We start from the raw sequence: 23,397 nt of genomic DNA, 5'->3' as shown, positions 1-23,397 counted from the left end.
AGATTTGTGTTTTCTTGATCGGGATGACAGGGCAGATTCAGCTGAGACGTTATGTATATCATTATTAAAAAACAGAAATGCTCTTACACGTTCCAAACATGATATAATAATTAAGTTAAACTCTAATACAATTTACCTGATGTATGCCTACTTACGTTTTAAAATTTGTATAGTACTCCCATCATATTACATCATAATTGCTTTTACTAAGTAATATAAGGACTTTGGTTCTAAAGATTGCGTGCGAAGCCGCGGGTAACAGCTAGTATATATATATATATATATATATACACAAAACATATATTACACTAATAAGGACTATTAAAAATAGTATTAAACAAAAATAGGGTCTAACAGTCTAACTGACGAAACGCATTTAATTTTCTTTATGTAGATAAAATATTGATTGCCAATAGTAAGCTAGACTGACGGAGGTTGTATGTATTTAATTTCATTGTGACTATATTTAACAGCATGTTACAGCTTGCAACAATCCAACACAGTTAATTATATATTCCGCTATAATATATGCAATCAATACGTTATTCAAACACCGCCCTAATACGACATGAAGTTCTTTCTTTAGGTCGTTCTTTTTTAAGAACTACCTGCAGACGAGTCATCCACATAGTGTTCTATTTTTACATTATCGATGAAGAATTTTTGAAAACTTGTAATCTTTTGGTTACATGCTAAGAGGTGTTAATGCAATGCCTGGGCCTTGTCTCTGCGCTGAACATGCACCCCCTTGGAACAGGGGGTGTTAATTCAAGGCCTGGACTTTGTAAATGCGCTGAATACCAGCCCTTTGGAATCGGGGGGAGGGGTACTTTATTCAGTGTCCAGTGTCCCTGGCATGTTGCTAGAGCCCAAGGAGTGCTTCTCCCAAGGGATGCTAAGTCAACGTCCCCGATTTAGCACTCCCTTTCGTGACGTAAAATTGACGTCAGGAGCGTGGGTGTGATATGTCCAGTGGGTGCTAATTCAGGCGTACCGCTGTAATCGGTACAGCCGTAGCTAGGACGATGGTTAGGATTCTGACATATTTATAAGCAGCTCATAAATGGTGAACATATGGATAATCGTAACAAGTGATCGACACTCCGTTAGTTTTCTTATAAATCTGGTCTCCTCTTCATACCTCATTAGTTTGAACAAATAAAATTTTGTTTTGCAGTTCGTGAGGTGGCCTGTGTTTCAAAACAATATCCCAGAACTTATTTTTTCACTTAAACATGTAATAATGTTTATATTACATGTTTAAGTGAAAAATATGTTTATATTGTTTATATGTTTATGTTAAAAACATATATGTTTATATTGCACTATTCTTAGTTTTGTTTTAAAGTATCTTTTGTCTATTAAAAATGATCTAATATATGTTTTCACATTTATATTAATTGTAAGTTATAGTGATCTTTATATTATGCAAGTTGGCCTGCGCTGCAAAACATCCCCATTGTTGTTTCCTAATTAATATTCCAGTATAATGGTTTATTTTGTTTTCTTGTAAAATTGTGTGTTTTTGTTTGTTATAAATAATTCTCTAATATAGTTTTTTTTTATTTTACCACAGCAGATAATGGTTTGTTATGTTTTCTTGCAAGCAAGACTATCTTGATGTGAGGTAGAAACGCGACTTCTTCACAAAATAGAGAACAAGGTCCTTCTTCCCTTAAGTAAATGATCACTCTGATGTCCACGGAAATCACATTTAGAAAAGTCAGCCGTACTTTGCTGCTATAAATAGTAAAGTGATTCTGTATTAAATAACTATATTGTTAATGTTGGCTCAATTTTGAAATATTCAGCAATGAAATTCCTTAATTCATTAAACAATGCAGGAACTCCAAAATCCAAGGAACAATGAATTAACTCAACTGAGCGAGAAATTGGATTTTGAGATAGAACGACAAATGCAAATTTGGCAGTGGCAAGTTCAAGACCCTAGTTATGAACTTATTTGCCATGGAGTTTGTTTGTGACAAATCCATTACTTTGTTGTGCATACTTAAACAAGTATATTCAACATTTAAAGTTTTCATTTCAGTTTGTTAACAAAAACGTGATGTTTAATTAGTTGTTACGTTTCGATTTCATGTAAACATATGAATAGTACATTTATTCATATTTATAATATATATTATATTTTTAATACGGTTTGAAACTTCTTATTTAAGGGTCAAAATTAACTGAAAATTTGCAATTAAGTTTCAAATTTCTATATTAGCAATGTAATACTGGTAATGTATGTTGTTGGAATACTCAGTTAAGGCAATTTTCTGTAGTTTTGTTCATTTCGTTAATGGTCTTGTGTTGAAGAGAGTATATCAAACAAATATACTGGACACTAAGTAACTTAATTGAGATTTTTATTCGCTTACCACTAAAATCTAATCGATCGCTAGTAAGACCTGTACACTAATCTGTTATAGGAGAGACCAATTAAAATTACTTTAACATCATTGCTTATTTTACCCAAATCAATGCTTTGGAGGCAAAATACACTAATGTATTATTTCTAGACTCATTGAATTCAGGAATCCCAAACGGTAACCGACCGGAGAAAAAAACGTTTTTTATATGCTCTCCGAGTTGTTCGAAAGTGTAAACTAGTAAGGTCCCCATATATCACTGCAATGATCCAGTAAGTCGACACCTGATACGTCTAGACCCCTGTTGTGAACATACTAGGATAATCAGGAAGAAACGACCATGTGGAAACAATAAGGTGCCTTACAAAAACCCCAAACCCAAAAAATTGAAACTTGGTACAGACATTGATCTTATATCCCGGCTTATCTTATATCTGATCTTATATCATTATCTCCCCAAATTCCGTTGGTGCATCCTTTTAGTTAGTGTAAAATTTATACAGTATTTAAATTTGATTTAATTCATTAATAAAGCCAATAAATAAATAAATTTTTAATGTTTGGTTTCAAGAAGAATTGTTAACTTATGTGCTTAAAATATTTAACATGGATTCTTACTTTTTAATTAGATTTACAGGAAAATTGTAAATTATAGGAAAGGGAAGAGTAGAATTTAATTTATTTAGTTATTTTGCATGTATACCAAAGCGTTTAAAATTGCGATCGGTCAATTGGAAATTAACCAGCCTCAAAGAAAATGAGATAATTGGACCGTCATTTAGTGAAAAACGAACTTCCTGGTTAGGCTATTTTTGCTATCCACATTCTAGATCGTAATATAAATAATATTTATTGTAGGTTTCCTTACTCCTTATCTGCTAACCTTATCAGTTTTAACCATTATAGAGAGGATCAGTGTCTTAGTTCTGTAAAACTATCTTTACTTCATTCTGAGGCCTGTAGTTTTAATATCATGATTCTTAAAATTGATCTTTCAACCCAGGTAAAAGCTAAATATGTTTAGGCATCTTATTACTTTTTTTGGTCTTTTATATAGAGAAAACATTATTTTAATCTTCAACCTTAATTTCACAAAATACTGCGTCCTTGGTAAGAAAACAAAAACTCTTAGTTGCGAATTGATGCGAATTGAGTTGTGATCTTGAAGTCGATTATATTGAACTCGTATTGTGCATTAATGATTTTTCTAAATATTTTTTCCATGTTTATTTAAAGCGCCTCATTTTTAAATAGAACTTTAATAGATTATTGCCTTACTATTTAAAATAGCATATGTTTCTACTTTTGCTTGTTTGGGCAACTATTGACCATTACTTCATTGATGAAAATAAGGTCTCGTTTATACTGTTGCTTATAACTCACACATGTATAAATGTATATGTATAACTATATATGAATATGTAGGAACTAAAATTATGCCTTTTGGTTGATAGGGTAATTTTACCCTTTATCCATAACAGGGGATGGAGGTAACTCAAAATGTTAAAAAGTAAATCCCAAAATTACCATACCTCACTTTGAAGTTCTTAATGAGATGTGGAAAACAACACAAGAAAACTAGTTTCAAACCATGTTGAACAAAACAGTTGGCTTTTTCTAGAAATATATTAAAAATATTATTTAAAAATGGGTATACCTATTTTTATTGAAGAATGGTGATATGTAAATCACTTTAACGCATGTTTCCGTCTTTGGTTTTCAACAGAAGGCGTTAAAAAGACAAAACTGAAAATAAAATAGTCTAGCCAAGCAAGTTACGCATATAAATGTTAACATAATAAGTATCACATAATTCTTCATACGCTTTTACTAAAGAAAGCGAATATTTATTAAAAAGAGATAGCTAGGAGTATATATACATACCTATACTATTACATAAACATCTTATGATGTGTATGTGTGTGTGTGTGTCTCTGTGTGTGTTTTACTCAATCACGTAAAATCTACTGGACCGATGGCAATGAAATTTTACATGAAGATTTTCAGGGTTCCTGGTTAACATACAGGCATATTCTCATTCCAAAAAATTCCTCCACGCTGCGAGCCCCTGATTTCTAAATTTACAAAATATCCCATCTTTGTCTCTATAGTTGCATTACAACAAACAAATATTATTAATAAAAAAGAGTCTGTAAAATTTAATTAAATGCACTTTGTAAACATTTTATGACAACACAGATACAGTTTTAATTTCAATTTTTCCAATATTTGTAATGCAATTAAATGTTTAACCTGAAAAACACAGAGTACGCTTTATAGTAGCAATACTTCTGATTTAACCTTTTTTCAACCGATGGTAAGCACAGTGTAAGAAAAAATCTAGATAAAAAATTACAAGATTTAGTAAAACATACTTTTTACTGTAAATTTCAACAAGTATCCAGTGTTTGGTCTATAGTGTAATTAAGATATCAAAGACAATGTTACAATATAACTTTTACAACACATTTAAAAACTGTTTTAAAACATATCTTAGTTGTCTTTTGACCAAAGTAGACTTCACAGACCTCAGTACATATACAGGGTGTCCCAAAAGTCTCAGCCCCCATTCAAACTTTTGAATGGAATTAAACTAACCAATATCCTTTGGGGGGTAGTTATATAATGACAAATGATAATTTTTGCGCTACATGAGAACTTAGCCCCTCAACCCAAAATGGGGGGTTGGGGGGTTAAGTCAAAATTTTTAAATGCAAACCCCCATCAGATAACACTTCATTTTAAAAGTATGTATAATAGAAGAACAATGCCAAAGACTAGAGGTCTCTATCTCAATCCAGTACGAAACAACGGCTTGTCAAAGTTTTATTGAAAAGTTACGCTAAAACACACTATTTTTCTTAACTCATCTGTTCAGACTTATTCTTAGTACTAAGTGGTGCTAAGTTAAACTTAAAATAATTAAACTTACCGTTGAACTTACCTCAACCTTTTTTAAGCTCAAAGTAAATGGTCCCCATTTACATTAGGAACAGTCAATAATGAAATTGTCCAAACAGAACATTATTCTCAATCGAACTGCAATGTTTCAAAGTTGAAGACTCCACATTGAACTAACCATCTTGAAATTGGATTTGTTAAAAGAAAGATTGAAATCAGTAACGTTGCAACCCCCTTTCAACAAAGATTCGTTGAAACCTGATCGCTGGACAAAGAATGCAATTTAAGATAATCTTAACAATAACATTTTTTATATGATTCATAAAATAGAAAGTTACATATTCAAAAACAGTAAAGTTGTACCCATCTTGTACAAAAGTTTAGTTTTAAATTGGATTGAAAGTACTCGAGTAATGAATGATCAAATTTGCAGCTTAGTTGAAAAGCGCGGTATCCTTTTTCTTTACTATCGAGAAAGTAATTGTTTCTTAATTATTTGCTTTATACATCCAAAGGAATAAATAAGCAAGCTAAATTTTAATGTGACCCCGTTCTCACAGCTTTAATTGTTAGTTTATGTTAACTTTCAAATTCTAGTATCTATACTTTCTGAACCTAGAGTATGTACGTGATGGTGCCCTGTGTAATACCGATTCTATTTAAATTCGACTAATACTAATTAATAACACGCCCAAGGCTCATTAGATTATAAAACTACGTAGTGCGCCTAAGATATGTTTCACCAATGTAAATGCCAATCATGTCCAGGAGTATTTAAGCTGTAAAGGTGCATTTAACTTAAAACATTGCGTAATGTTTCTTTGTAGGAAAAGTTTGTTGATGTGAAACATGCATATATGGAGTAAATAAATCCAAACTGAATCTTATTTGCTATTCTGGTAAACAAAGTATAACGAATACCCACCAATAAAACAATTGAATTGTTTCCGATTTAATGATAGTCATGTTTTGTTCACCAGAGCATAGTTCTATACTTGGTTTGTAAAGCCAAGTCTCTGGCGTTAAAAACTGATGAACTTGGAAACAGTGATTCATAAAATACGATGATAACCATAACTTTGTTATCAACAAAGTTGATTGATTAATTAAAAGGAAATATAATGAGCTTGAAGTATATAAGAACAATTTCCGATACTTGACATTTTAGTAGGTTCCAGATTCGTTCCTTCATAGCAACTTGTATACTGGTAATTATAGGCTAGTAATAGATATTGAACAGATCTAAACCTATAAATGAGTAGTAGGTTTCTAGAAGCTCTACCAATAATTAGTTTAAAACCACTTTCGAAGTCTGTAAGTTAAAAATGTTATCATAACAATTTGTTTCCGCTCTATTTATTGGTATTATATTTATAATAAACATTTAGCATATAAACACTACATACACGGAGGAGGGGCGGGTGAAAGAATTATAGAATTTGACAATCTTGTTCTTAGCGTGTAAAAAGGATATATTATGCTTGCATTTAAAAATATAAACATGGTATTAGAGGATACTTTTACGAAAATCCAATAAGGTGAATATTTATTTTATTTTAGTATAAAAGTTAACTGTATAAAATTTTTAATAGAAAAAGATTTATTATTTGTTCTTTATGAAATATATACAGTTATATGCGCAACGTTGTCGGTGGTCTTAAAGAATTTGGTTTATTGTGTCTATATAGACGTTTACACTACATATAAATTGACTTTGTAAGAATTTAAATAAAGGCTATAATGTACAAATGTAAATGAAATGAAACATGGTAAGTATATGAGCCTCAAATTTTATTATATATAAAATATTACTAGATATAATAACGAACCTTGCAAAAGATGGTGTAGTTTGAATTTCTCATTCATAGTTAGGGATTTAGTGGAACACACCCATCCTATGTAATAAAACAATGCTAATTGTGTGCAATGTTTTGTTTTCTTTATAACACTAAGACCAGTTTTAGCGGAACAGTTGAGATTTTCTACAAAATAATTAATATTACAGTTTTACAAATTTGTGAGTAGCTTACGTAGGTTAAGTAGGTTAATGTAGGTCACGTAATTTAGTAAATATGTACCTTTAAAAACAGAAAATATAGTATTAAAATGTCATGGTTTTATTTAGGAAGCGGGCAGCCACGAATATTGAACAATATTTTTTTTTTAAATGTTGTATTTTAACTCGAAATATACACCAAAAATTCATAATTACACAACGCTTAGAAGGGTGGGATATTTTGTCTTGCCAAATTGATTGAATAACACGAAAAGGCAGTTAGATAAGTTTAAAGATATTTTCTCTTTAAAACTTAATCTAAATCTGAATTAATACATTTGAAGGCCTGTGTGTTGCGATTCTGACAGTGAAAAGTGCTTCAGAAAGCTAAAACGTAGATAGGAATAGTTTTTTAAGTTTTCATAAATTTTAAATGAAAGTTTATACTTTGAGGTGAAATATTTTATCATGTAACATGAAAAGATTATATTCGTACTTAGTTTGGCTGAAAATTCACATTTTATCTTTATCTCATTAGCGTATCGCAATTATAAAGCATATTTAATGTTCATAAATTTGTATAGTTTATGATTTAAATAAGCATTGTAACAGGTCGAAACTATTTTATGTGTGCTTTAAATTCGTCCTTTTACAAACTGAAAATTCGTATATGCAAAATTTTCTTCTGAAAAAAGTAAAGTAAAGGATGTCTTATTTTACCAGGTGAAGTTAGGGTTATTATTATGTATCGTAATTGATATATTTCCCTTTTTATCCCTTTTTTCCAATTTGTTTTTAAAACATCCAGGGGACATCTATTTACAAGTGCGAGGACAAATTGATTGCGATATTCTGCGATCTTGGGTTCTAGAAATATAAGTTTACTAATAATGTGCACCTGATAACAATTTAGCTATCAACTCGCATGCCAGAACTATTTTTATTGTAGTCCAGTTCGATGGCCAGTATATGATTATTTTAAACCCTTTTGTAAAGTTCATTAAATAGAGTAAGATTTGAAAATGTAGGCTAATGTTTTGCTAGAATAGGAATAGTTTAATACTTTACAAACGAAAACATTGTGGGTAATGTTGCTATTTAGATTTTAAAGTATTTGCTAAACATATATGTTAACAGAGTTTTTCAAAATTTAAGACTTATTGTATAAATATTGTCTTTTATAATCTAATTTTCAATGTACTTATTATACGTGAGATTTTGTTTTATATTATGTATTTATTAAAAAAAATTAATATGTATAATATTGTGGTCTTTGGATATTGCTCGACGTATTTAAGACAACTTCATGTGAAATCTGTTATTTTAAAGATCGGATTGGAAAGTATTGAACACACTTTCTTTTAAGTATTTACTTGTTAAAAAAAATATATATAACAGTAAACTATGGTTCTTTGCTGTTTAGTCTCTGGGGTTCAAACTAAAACTGGTGGACCTGTTTAATTTGCATGTTTTTGAGTAAGCGGAAATGTTTTTCCGTCTATATAAAGTTACTCTTTGAAAAAAAGTATAAATTAATAAGAAAAACGATTAGATACATGTAATAAAATATTGAGCTATAAATTTACACTAGTTTGTAATATATTTATGACACTTATGTAATATAATTATTATATCATGCAGTAATATTTTACAGTAAATATTTTTGTAAGTATTTTTGCCTTAGATCATGGATACATTATATTCTTATTACCCACGAATACCAATATTTATTACATTGACAAGAAAATCATTAATGATAAGAAGGTTGATCGTTAATACGACATACGCAAAAATAGGAAAAACATGCTATTCTTCATTATTTGTTATTGTTTGTGTCATTTTATTTAGTATACATATTTTTAAAGGAATAAAAGTATTTTATGGAACACAACTGAAATTTTTACGAGTTCTAAGTTTTTAAAATAATTTATGTTAAAAAAATTAGACAGTACGGACAGATTTGAATTTTTTATTATAAATTCCACTTTTATCAGGTATACACTAAAACTACTTATTCTGTTGATTCGGGGAATCAATATGCCATTTAACTAGGGAAAAGGCGTGAGGAAAAAATGTAGAACTTTTGAGTTTTACGATTATTGTTAGACATCAGTGGCTTGTCAAAATTCTCCACTCTCTGTGCGGACGGCACGGCGGCGCGCTGGATAGCTATCCATTTTTAATAAGTACCTAGAAATAAACATGAGGTATACAAATGCTATTGCACCTAGAAGTCGGAATGTAGAACTATTGAGTTTTACGATTATTGTTAGACATCAGTGGCTTGTCAAAATTCTCCACTCTCTGTGCGGACGGCACGGCGGCGCGCTGGATAGCTATCCATTTTTAATAAGTACCTAGAAATAAACATGAGGTATACAAATGCTATTGCACCTAGAAGTCGGAATGTAGAACTATTTTTAAGTGGCAATAGTACTTGTGTAATGTACGAGTATTATACTTATTAAACATTTCTACACACTAAATTTGTATTGTTAATGCAAAAGAAACTTATTGTTTGATACCTTGCTGAGATAATATTTTTAAAGTTTGAAAAAAACCAAACCTTTTTCAATACTAGTTGGTATTTAGGGAATGGCACAAAATATAGATTTTCGGATTCCAATTTCAGATTAAGGATGCGTATTACATGGGTGATAAGAGTATTAGCAGTGGCTTTGGTGGCTGCCACAGCATAGGCGTACTACTACCCGTACGAAAATCTGTTTCGCACAGCTACTGATGGACGAGTAAAACGCTACATTTGTCAGTAAAGACTTCGATTTCGAGAAGTGGTTCAGAAAATAGATTGGGTAAGAAATTGTTTGAATTCAAATATTAAGTAGACAAATGTTGTAGACTTGTTCCACCTCTGGTTTGTACCACACAGTTATTATTATCTCTATATTTTGAATGGAATGGTCTATTTACATACGTAGAAATACAGGGTGAATGTTTAACTTGTACAGAGTTCAGATCTTCCTTGTTTTATCGCAAGGTGTTTCATTCTAACTCCATGGCCTCGGTGTCTACCTTTAACCCAAACTCGTTATTCGAGCTTGCGAAGAGAAAACTGTATTACTTAGTTTTGTACCAACGCAAGGGGTATAATGAGCTTAAAAATACCTCGAACGGTCAGGGATGCTGTCATGGAAGAGCACAAGCATTTATATTGTGTGCACGCATGATTTGACTTGTACTCACCGCATATAACGACTCCCGAGCAACATTTCTGTTTATACTGCACGAGAAGAATCCGGCCACAGCACAGAAACTTGCAACGCTCTTACGTTTATCTCCCCTTCTCGAATACAAAATTTAAAGTATTTCAAAAAACCTACCATTGTGGTAGATGTTTATGTTAAACTTGTATAACAGTTTAATGTAACCTTCATAGGCTTTGCTTGGGGAACATAGTTGTGACTTATAATAAATAATATTTTTAAATATATTTTGATAGTACAACAGAGTCAAATTAATGTTTCTTTGTGTAGAGTCGATTAATTAAATTGCATCATGATTTCAATTAGTTCTATACACTAAAGCTTTCACTGCGTTCCGACAAAGCTTTTACACATTGAAACACACATGCGCCTGCCCGCACACCTTCTCCTGGGTAATTAATTGTATATTACATTTGTTAAAATAAATAATGAATCAAGCAAGACAATGTTTTAATTTAATATCACACTTCTTAAAAGTTTTCATTTAATTTAAGAGCAAACTCACTTTATATGTAAAATGTGTTACAAATACAATTTATTTTGTTTAAGTCTCCTTTCTATCTTTACGTGATGAGCGTTTTACATGAGAAATTTTCTTTAATACTTTAATTGATGTTTCATGAATAAAGCTTTCAGTGTAAATGAAACGCCTTGTGCTTGCGAAGGCAACTGTTGTATTTTCAACCAATAATTAATGTTGTGAATTTGTATTTACAAGACATGAACTCAGACGTCACCAAACAATATACGTTAATTTATAAACTAAAAAAAAAATAAAATTGTAGCTAATTATTGTGCTTGTTATTAAAGAAGAGATAAGGTACAGGTAGACAGAAATTCAAAATAGAGGGATGGAACTCGGGACACCTTTCTAGGATATAAGAAGTGAACTTTTTAGTCACTGTTACAACTTTTCTCATTTCTCCAAAATGGGATTAGGAGGGGGGGGCGGAGTTTTAAGGGGATTCGGTATGGCCTATCCTTTTAATGTTAGCTTCAATAATCTTACAAAGATTTTGAGAATTGGCACAACGAGCAGACTGGCAAAAATGTAGTTTTTGACTTTCAGAAAGAATTGGTCGAGTACTGTATTTCAGATGTGGACATTTTATCGCAGGCGTGTATTAAATTTAGAAACATTTTTTGAGTGAATGTGATGTTGACCCCCTCATAGAAGCAGTCACCATTATGAGCGCCTGTAATTTGGTATTCAGGCGGAATCTTTTAAACCGAACACAATAGGTCTGGTCCCAAAGAACGGATACCGTTTGGTTGGTGTTGAGTCACCTATTGCTTTGCAATGGCTAACATGGGGGGAGGAACAACGTGGTGTTCAAATTCAGCACGCGGGGAGGAGTAGAGAAGTTAAAATTGAGGGGCTAAAAGTCGATGGGTTCGATGGAGAGCGTGTATACGAATTCCAGGGCTTAGTTTCATGAAAGCCCAAAATGTTTTCCGTTTGAAAGGGAAGAGTCCCTTGCAGATAACCCTTCCGACTCCTTGCGTTTAAGGTTAGAGAGAACCAAAGCTAAAATTTCTCGTGGATAGTGCCCCATGGAAAGAAATACTAATTACGTGTTCTAATGTGAACACTGTTTATTACGTATTGAATGTATCCTTGATCGAGAGAAAAAAATGCATGGGCAGAAAACTATATCTCCAAAAGTTTTGGTTTTAATACGGTGCCTGGGGTCTCGAAGCAAGTGTCATAGTAAAAGTGGACTTACGGTTTGTGCACGGTTTTATTAGGTACGATCGCTTGATATTTGAGTCCAGCCCCTAGATTCTGGATTTAATGTGAATAAAAAGATTGAGGTTCTATAATGTGATCCGAGTGTAAAGCTGGCTGTGTGTAAGTAATACTTGATAAATGTGAAAATTCCATTTCCAAGTATGGAAACTATTTGAAAAATGTATGGTACTTTGTCAGCACAGAGTAGACGGTTTTTTAAAATTGCCGACTACTAGTGATTGAGAGTAGGGTCCCGTGATGGAGTGATAGAAATCCGAGTGAAAGGCTACAGAAACTAGCGTCCTATGATGGACTGCGAGGGATAAGAGTATATAAAGTACTTTTAGAGTAAAATTAGATGTTCAGGTATTGAAACATATACATGGGCTTTGACATATACAAATACTAGGCGTTCAGTGTGTACGCCTCGTTTTATAAGCTGTTGGGTTGCTGGAGAGTAAGGCCTAGGGATGGGGAGATCAGGACGTGATGAAACACTCGGTAAATATTATCATTAAATGTAAAGGTACTTGAAAATATGTATTGATCATTTTCACTAAAATAAAAGTATCCACTATGTATCCATTTTTTTAAAGTATGAGTCCCGATATGTCAGAAACTGAGCGAGGTGTAAAGTGTTACAAGAAAGTTTGGGCCTCTCGAGGGTACGCCTAACAAAGAGTGCCTGAAGTACTCGGCAAATATATGTGCATTAGCAAGTTGTAGGCGTTAAATACAAAATATGTATCGGCTATGGCCAACATACATGATTCCGTTTTTAAAGAAATATGGACAAATCCGCGTACGAATCTACGCTTACTAAATGCTGTCGAGGAGCCCGTTCAGTTATAAACGTTGTAAGGTCCCTCAGCATTTAGAAGAGACGGGGAATATATGAACGGCTAAAGGTCTTTGTGGATACCAGTTGGCAGGTGGTAAATCCGGGTAAGATCAATATACAGGAGGCAGTCGAAAAGTGTTGGTGCCCTGACAGTGTGCGGTTGAGGGTCTAAAGACTTTCGGGTACACAAAAGAGGTGGGCATCTCCAGGCGAATCCGCCCGTAAAGATTGGGGTGCTAGAAATCATAATACGGTAGTACACTTGGTTAAGACCCGAATTATGGGAGGCAGTGAGAAAGTGCGAGGCTCCACCAGGGACCGTTAGAAATGCATGTCAAGAGACGGGATATAGACGGGCGGTTGTAGGCCTATGTCAGAATCTACTAGGGTTGTACCGATTATACATATATGATAAGCAATGTTGTATATATTCTTCTATGCATGTCCTTATTTGTTGATCTAGTTAACTAAAGAAAGACATTCTTTAAATGTTACCTATTTAGCAAACAGTATATAGAAGTAAATTTATTTACAAACAACGTTAATGTATTATTTAAAACAATTAATGAATTGATTGCAATAATTGATAATGCATTGTATTGACTTTAGTAATCCTTATTTTATATTTGTCTGTAAATAAGTTCTCGTCTATGTAAGAACTTTAATTAATGTTTTAAGTCGAATCCAAAGAACACCCATTGAGTATATACACATCTTTTTATCACCAAATATAATCCCTAAGTTTTTTTTATAATAATGAACAAGTTCCAATTACGATAAGATTTACTTGTTATCAGCAACAACGACAAATGTACAGTGTCCTTGACACGGTATATTCACGAGCCACTGGCTTTGGCAAGTAACTACTCACGCTTAATGACTTGGCTGCCCCATTGTCAATAACCACAATACGATAAACCTGAGCTAAACAGTAGTATGATCATAAGTTTTGTATCAAAATATACTTGCCATCATCAAAAGCGACAACTGTACAGTGTTCTTGACACGTTCTATTCACCAGTCACTGGCTTTGGCAAGTAACTACTCCCCCTAATGACTTGGCTGCTCCATTGTCAATGATCACAATACTTTATCCTTAAGCTAAACAGTAGTAAGATCATCATGTTTATCTCAACATTAACTTGACAGTATTAACAAGTAATTAATTACACAGTATGGGTTAGTTGTCATCTATAACATCACTGTACCGTGTTCTTGATACGGTCACAGGCGTTTGCGAGAAATTCGCGCATCCTGACTTAGCTGCTGCATTGTCAGTGGTCTCGATCCTTTATCTCTAAGTCAAATAAAAATAATTTTGTATTGTTTATATCAATAATATTACTCTAAACTACAAATTATATTGATTTGAAGATAGAGATCTAGAGATTATTCAATTATTGACCTATAAACAATAACTAATATTTTTTATAATTTTTAGGTTTTTCTCTGTTGTATAAATTGATAAGGGAAAAAATCAACTTCTTATATATTTTTACATGAAGGATACAAATGCGTCTACATTTGGTAGTTGAAACGCGAAATACAACTTAAAATGTCAAATGTAAATATAAAAAAGTGCGTGTTCGTTATATGGATATTAAAAAATAAGAAACTTTAAAAAACACGACATAAATAACAGGTTTAGAATAATGATTACCTGCAGAAAACGCCACTAGAATACGTTATAATACAGAAATAATATCTAGTTTTTAAAAATTCAGCGGTATAATAATTACTGATCAGGAAATTGCTGCAGATTGTCGATCGGTATCTGAAGTACCTATAGTTAGTTAAAATCAAATCAAAATATATTATTATAAGAAATTTTCGGTAGGCAAAAATAGAAGAAACACAGGCTTAGCGTAAAAGCAATGACAATCGAACATCTGTTTTACATAAAAATCTATACATAATTTTTGTAAATACTTTCTCGGATATTTCAGAAATATAAAATACACGAGGGGTTTAAAGAACGATAGAGGTTTAAAGCAATATCTAGATGAATGTCAATATAGTGAACAACACGTAGAGAATATATAATTTATTTATTTATTTACTCGGAAATGCACAATTAAAAATACATATTTTACTAGTATAATACTAATACTAATAGTAAAATCTGCCTGTTGCATGTTTGATACAGAATAATTTTGTAGCAGGAACAACACATTTTCTGTGTAAAATGTACTATTACGCATTTATGAATCTTTTAATGTGATATTAACACAACTAAAATGATATTAAATTTAGTAGGTGGTCTCACAAAGTAGATAATATGTGGATTGTTGTAAACATATGTGTTTAATTTAAAGATTTCTAGTTTATAACAACTATTAGTATTAAAATCTATTAGTTTTTTCTAATGCTTGCTCAGAGAAATTACATTTAAATAAAATATGGGATATATTTAAGTGGAAAAACATTTGCCATTTCGTTCAATAGGGAAATTAATTATAACTAAAAACCAACGATATACAAGAGGAGTTGGGCTGAGCTAACCAAACATGAAGTATAGAGAAAACGTTACTATGTTTCAGAAGCGAAAAATAAAAGTAAAAATGAATTCAATAAAAAATAAAAACAACAAAGAGTCGTTAGCAAGTTGACAAGTGTGATAGTGGAAATTCGCACTCCAAACATTATAGGCCTCTCAACCTCCTTACTCAATAATCTAGCTAGCAATTAACATTTCTAACTCTCTTCAATATTTCATGATTTCATTAAGTCACATTAATTGTCTGTCTCGTATGGCCTTTGGATCCTTTATAAACAGAAGCCACACATACATAAACACTAACTTAGCCACTGTCTCTTCTACATCACTTGCTGACTACTCACTAGCTGCTGTCACTCAACTATTTTGCCTTCACAGCTCTTTTTCATGTCCAAATAAACCTTACCATTCCAAATTATCTTCTTGCCTTAACTAGTTTATTGAAATACCTTACCTTAATTAACCTAATAGACATTTAAAGTTCATTTACTCTCCAAACTTTTTTAAATATGCAATATCCTCACCACTATTTCTTCACTAGAGTTCAAATAAACTAAAAATGCATTATCTTCACGCCTAGGAAAACGCCCAAAAATATGACTACAGGTCCTCAAGTTAACGAAATCCTATATACCATTGTCCTTTAAAAATTAAATAACCCACTAAACCTTTCAATACTACTCACTGTGTTTGGGTTATAAATTAAATTATTGACTATAACTATAAATAAACAGTATATTAGTACCTGTTTTATAAAACATAATTTGCAACATTGTGTCTATTTTAACTATACCATCAATAATATGTCAAAGCGACTAAATGTACAGGAAGTTTTATAATGTTATCAACTTTTTAGTGACAATGATATATGTGATATTAGAATTTTCAAAGTAATCTAAATTTGTAATGGAACTGAAAGTTTGGATACAAAACACTATTTATTACGTTCCATAGTGTAGGCCATGTAGGCCATTTTATCTTTAATTAAGTTGTTAATCGACAACTGTAATAAAGTTTGGTTGCAGCAGAATGGAGCACCCTTCTCACTATGGTCTGCATGTCCACGGGTATTTAAACAATATTTGTCCATATCGCTGGATAGGCAGAAGTGTCTCTTAATGGGGGTTTTTACCTATAAAACTTTGAGCCGCTCTTTCAAAATCAAATTTTGGGGAAATGGGCAAAGGTGTAACAGTGAATAAAAAGTTCACTTCTTACCTAGAAAGGAGTCCATCTTTCCATCTTTACCCATCAAAAACTAAACAGAGTGTATCCATATTTTTAACTCACCTTATGCCTGTGTGTGTGTGTGTGTGTGTGTGTGTGTGTGTGTGTGTGTGTGTGTGTGTGTGTGTGTGTGTGTGTGTGTGTGTGTGTGTGTGTGTGTGTGTGTGTGTGTGTGTGTGTGTGTGTGTGTGTGTGTGTGTGTGTGTGAGTGAGTGTGTGTGTGTTTTTATAATAATATAGAGAATTTTTACTTAAATCTGTTTTTATCACTGGATAAAAATTATTGCATACAAATTTACGATCAATATTTTCGCATCAGTTGATCCTTTTGTTACTTAACTTTAACTCAAATTTTCTGTTAGTTGTGTATTACATAAATTATAATATATATAATCATGGTTAAATTTTATATTTATGTAAACGGGTCTCGTTGTAACAGAGGGTATAAGGTTTCCTTGGCTTTTTACGTTAAATTAAATATCCTCCTTTGATTCTGTTACAGTAAAGTAACAAATCACTTTTATTCTTAATAAAAGTACAACATAAATTCATTTCTCTTTTTATAACTTTAGAAAATAAAAAAAATCTATGTTAAAGAAATTTTCCAAGAAAATATTAACACTCTGAATAAGCAGAAAACAGGTGTCAAATCACCAATGTAGGTCTAGTTAGCTTACAGTTCTAAGGTCCTCTAAAACTCTTCATTAATCTATAATTTCTCTGTGCTGTATAAATTATAGAAGAATCGTGTCTGCCGACGGCATTTACATTATATTGCCCAATCACCGATTGTATTACGCTCCACTCCCTACGCTCTGGGATTTACACAAGTTTGAATAAATAAACATATTTTATAGTAAATGTTTGAAATTTCTTGTACAGTTTTGGTCCTTAAAGCGGTCTACGGGCTGATATACATCTTAGGATGGTTTATGTACTTGTAAGTATTAAAATAAGCTAGTATTTACAAAATTTTAAATATTTTAGTACACGGTGGTGTTTCATTCTGAAAAATGAAGAACAATACAAAAAATTAAAAACATTTTTCCTTCTCACTGTTGAAATATTAAATTTTAATTGAAATATATGTCTTATAGTTCACCTATGCCAAGTTAGGTTTGTTGCACCATTATTTTTTCGTCGGGCTGACTACGAACAACTATTTATTTTTATGAATTCATACTGTAATTGGATATAGAGAAGTCTAAAGAATACTTTAAACAGCCAATTTTCCACCGAACATACCTGTGCCGCTTGACAAGTCTTTAAATAACCTTATATAAAAACCCTATATCTTTCAGTGAACTTGAGATTATTTTAAACGTCTCAAATGAGCTTGTGTCATGTTTTTACGTATCTTTGGCAAACCAAATGAAATAAATTATTACTACTCTTAGAACACACATTGGAAAATAATTCTTGCACCAGAACCAACAAAAGTCACCAGCCCATAATTTATATGACAAAGGACAAACATTACGTTTTTATAACTATTTTTACAACTTCAAGGCAAATTATTTTTGATATAATATCTCCTAGAACTAATGAGGTCATTAGTAGACGTTAGTAGATATCCTACTGTACATCTACTCTGTGTAAAAAAGTTCCAGGACTTTCCTACGAACTTTGATAGTACATCAGTCTAAATCATTAATGCAAAAAAACAATTTCCTGTTACTTCACTAAAGCCTATCATAATAATATATAAAAAAATCAACACCTCCTACCTATCCTGCCTTGAAAATTCAGAGAAGAGTACTTACTACATGTGATATGGAGAAATATCATGACGCGAGAAATGTGGCCTAACTGTGGCCTAATTGTGGTGTTTGGGATGAAACATCCACTGTCTTACTTTACTGTGGTCTCCAACAGCGGCTTTTTTCCTCTGGATTCCAAGACACAAACGTCGAAATGCTCCTAAGTATGAATGAAGTTAATTGTGATTTCCCAATTTGAAGACCCCACTATAGCCATTGCTTAAGGATGAATTCCACATATTATTCCTCCACAGATACATCATGGGACAATATCAAGAACCATGGAAGTTTGGTAATTCATAGTTTTGACGTTGCAACAAACCTCAAAACTAGGTAGACTATCATTTTTTTCCGTTACTCTAGAGCAAACAGGTTTAATACTACCTCCAAAAGAGGCGTTACTAGTACACCTGACATGAACAGTGAAATACCATCTAGCATGAATTGTGGAGTGGTAATTTGGAGAAATTCCAATCCTAGCAATATTCCTTGTCCCGCTGCTTCAAGATATAACTGTATAACGTGGGACATAACTATCGTCATAGAGATACCACACGGACAGTTAACATTCTCTTGTAATTTGTACTATAAGCTTCTTGGACAAATAGAACCAGCAGTTAGACGTAAAAGCCTATAAATATGAATTACTAAAGTAATGCAATAATTTAGGATAATGTAGATTAGGTAACATGAAAACGTTATTTATATGTGGATTTTTAAACGATACAAAATGTGATATAGTGAATAATTGATGTATATAATATATGACCGAATATAAATAATAATTTAAATTGTTTAACTCATATGTACATTATACATTGTATGTTATATTATGGAACAAATGTGGGTCGTATTATTTTAGGTCATACACAGGTTCTAAGCAGATACCGCTCGTAACCTCGTGGTAAGAGTATATGACAATTATAGTAACAAATCGTGCTTCTTCTTTTAGTTTTGTATGTTTATTTCTCGTTGTCTGGCCACATATACCAGGCACTCATGTGCCAAAAAAGCTTACTTACTCCATTCCTATACTTTGTTGCCTTTTTGAATATGATTACAATTATTTACCTTAAAAAGTTGTATTGTATTGCCCTGTATACAAGATGGCTGCCATGTCCGGTAAAACAACTCGCTAACTAGTTAAACCAACTAGTTAAAGATTCTTGCTAACACCGTTTGAAGGCCACAACGCCTGCACAATATCTAATCAATTACATCTGATCTACAGCCAATGCGATCGCAGATTACCACATCACAACGTTGTAACGACACAACATGTGAAGTTCATTTCTATTGATCCAATGGGAAATGGACCCACACAATATTAAAATCAATTGTACAAGTAAAATAGATCCGTGGAATGTCACTTTTATAAGAAATATATTGACTAAATCTTTATTTTTCGCTTTGTATTAAAGTGAGGGTGAATTTAAATTAACATTATAAGTACAACTAATTGTATTATATACACTCGCACACAATATTGTACTCAAATGTTCCTTATGGGTGAATTAATACTAGCCTGCTCGGAGAAGTAATCAGTTTATATGGTTAACAGATGCGTGACTGTAAACTGTATATAAATTCCCAATTTATTTCATAGAATAATGTGTTAATACCTAATGTATGTTTAAAGATATATAATAAATTTCGATGTTTTTAAAATTTTTATAGTGACAGTCCTTCTAATTGTTTCTGAACATAGACAAAAATGTTTCATCACTCTACGAGGAGATATACACTTTTAGGTTTACGGATAAATGCAGAAAACACGTCACGGCAGAAACAATAGCGGTGGCAAAAGATTAATGCCCTAATTTGTTTATGTCACCAGTAGTTATGTCCATATTAATTTTATTATAATAAAAAATAGTCATATTTAAAGTTATATTAAAGTCACATATAATGATTATAACAAACGTAATTAACGATCGTTCTTTATATGTTTTCATGGAAGTACTTACAAATTTGGTGTTTAAAATTGTATTTTAGCATTTTAATACAGTCATATTTTAATTTAAGGCAGGTATTAAAGTGAGTAAAATATTTAATTGTAACTCTTAACTGATATTTTCATGGGTGCTAGAATTGACCGTATGTAAATACAATAATCTCATATTTTTCACCTTTGAAATAGTTGGCCCCGATAACCTATTGTGAGTCTCCTCTGTAGTAGTTTCCCTAATATCACTGTTTTAATCGACTAATTTTGGCAGACGCTTTATCTTATATATATATATATATATACACCACAAGAAAATTAAATATGTTTGTATTGCTTATAATATAATTGATATGAAGCTATTTCCGCGTTTTACTTTGCATTGGTCTTAAAACAAAATTTATTAAAGTAAATTCATGTCTATGATTTCTAAAATATTATGAAAATGAATTTCTTATAAATAAAACTCACTTTAAATACTATATAAACATAGCAGTGGATAAGTCTATAATATCTTTATATGTAAATAAATTTACAACAAGCTTTGAAAGTATTATTTGAAATTATTAATTCATTGCAATACTTGGTAATGTTTTGTATTGTCTTTTGTAAACCTTAATTCATGTTTGTCTGTACAACAGTTCTCGTCTTTGTTTGTAGAACTTTATATAATGTTCAAATTCTAATAAGTCGGATCCAAAGAACACCTATTGAAGGTTATCAATCATACACGTTGTTTTGTTAATTGTATCTTCTTATCGTCAAATCTAATCCATAAGTTTTTCTTTCTAACAATGAACTAGTTCCAATTATGTCAACATAGATTTGTCGGCAGCAACAACAACAACTGTACAGTGTTCTTGACATGGTCTATTCACCAGCCACAGGCTTTATCAAGTAACTACTGGCCCTTAATTACTTGGCTGCTCCATTGTCAATGATCACAATACTTTTTCCCTGAGGTAAACAATAGTAAGATCATAATGTTTATCTAAAAATTAACTTATAAACATTCACAAGTTATCAGCATAACTATGTATGTAGAAGTTGTCAGTATCAACACAATTGTACAGTGTTCTTGACACGTTCTATTCACCGGCTACCGGCTTTATCAAGTAACTACTGGCCCTCAATTACTTGGCTGCTCCATTGTCAATGATCCCAGTACTTTCTTCCTGAGGTAAACAGTAGTAAGATTATAATGTTTATCTAAACATTAACTTATAAACATTCAGAACTTATCAGCGAATACTTTTTAATAAATTATAGGTTTATTATAGTTTAATGTGGAAAACAACTCAAAATCATCACTATGCCTGTCAAAATATCTTTTGAACTGAGTGCATTATGATGTAAGTTTATTTACGCCAAAGCAGATCTCACACTATACCTATGACGGTAGTGAATTACAAAACTTTACGATTTGAAAGTTACTTTTCTAGAAAAGGATCAATTAGTCCAACGTTTATTGATCTTTGAATTCCAACACTCAACACTCTATAAAAGATGACGTTTCTTTTTCTACGAAACGTGTGATAATAATCAATTCACGTCTATTTAAATAGAATAAAATTTGGAATACAGTTCGATAGATAAATTAATTATAACTAAAACCAACGACATACAAGAGATCTTGGGCTGAGCTAACCAAACATGAACGTTGTTTAGAAGAAACGTTTCTATGTTTCAGAGGGTGTTGAGGTACAAAACAAAAGTAAAAGTTAATTCAATAAAACATCACAAAACAAAAACAACAAAGAATCGCTAAATATTTGAAAAGTGTGACGGAGGAAATTCACACTCCAACCATTATAGGCCTCTCAACCTCCTTACTAAGCAATCTAGCTAGCAATTACCATTTCCAACTCTCTTCAATATTTCATAATTTGATTAACCCACACTAATTGGCTGTCTCGTATGTCCTTTGGATCCTTTACAAACATAAGCCACACACATCAACACTAACTTAGCTACCATCTCTTCTACATCACTTGCTCATTACTCAATAGCTGCTGTAACAAAAGACGGCAAGTGTCAGTTATGTAAAAAAGTCGGTAAAAATAACTTGTACTGGATTAAATGTTATGGAAAGTGTAATAAATGGTTTAATGTTAACTGTATTAACTTTGATCAAAAAGAAATCGACAGTTTTGAAGCGATTAAAGAAAAAATTCGCTGGTTCTGTGTGGAGTGCGAGCTATGGCTTCAAGACACGAAAGCTGCAGCAAACGACGAAAGTTGCTACTCTAAATGTAACTGTAGTGTTCAGATTAAAGTGATTCTAGATGAATTGACGAAAGTTTCTGATAATCAATTAGCTATGAGTAATATTATCAAAAATGTTTAACAAGAAAACAACAGGATAAAGGGTATTATAGCTAACCAAACATCACTTTTAGAAGAGGTGTTAGATCAACCTAAGTATGTTTCACGTGAGTATACCAGTGCTGATAATACTTCAAGAACTGACTTAAGCTCATTGAAGGCTTATGAAACAACAAATACAAAGGTAACTGTACAGAAAACCAATCCCGAAGACTACCCTACTAACCTAGCTGTTGACCCGGGTCATAGGTATGGCCCAAGTGTAAATAATGACTCCCAGCAGAGTTTCGCCTCTGTGGTTAAAAGAACTGACAATCAACCTCATAAGGCTGACAAAGTAACATGGCAACAACGCCAGGGAAAGATAAGTGCATCAAACAACAGTAGGCCTAGGCCTACCGTTAACAAGCCAACCGTTGATCGGAGGAGAACAAATTTTATCACTGGAACTTTAGAAAGTGAGCATAGCCTAAAAACTACTGGTAAGAAAGCTTTTTTATTTGTTTCAAGACTGAGTCCAGAAACTGAGTGTGATGATTTGAAGAACTTTTTAAATGACAAAAAGAAAGCGGAT

Source organism: Homalodisca vitripennis, chromosome X (genome assembly GCF_021130785.1).
Source record: "Homalodisca vitripennis isolate AUS2020 chromosome X, UT_GWSS_2.1, whole genome shotgun sequence".
Classification (NCBI taxonomy): Eukaryota; Metazoa; Arthropoda; class Insecta; order Hemiptera; family Cicadellidae; genus Homalodisca; species Homalodisca vitripennis.
This window is presented reverse-complemented; position numbering follows the sequence as displayed.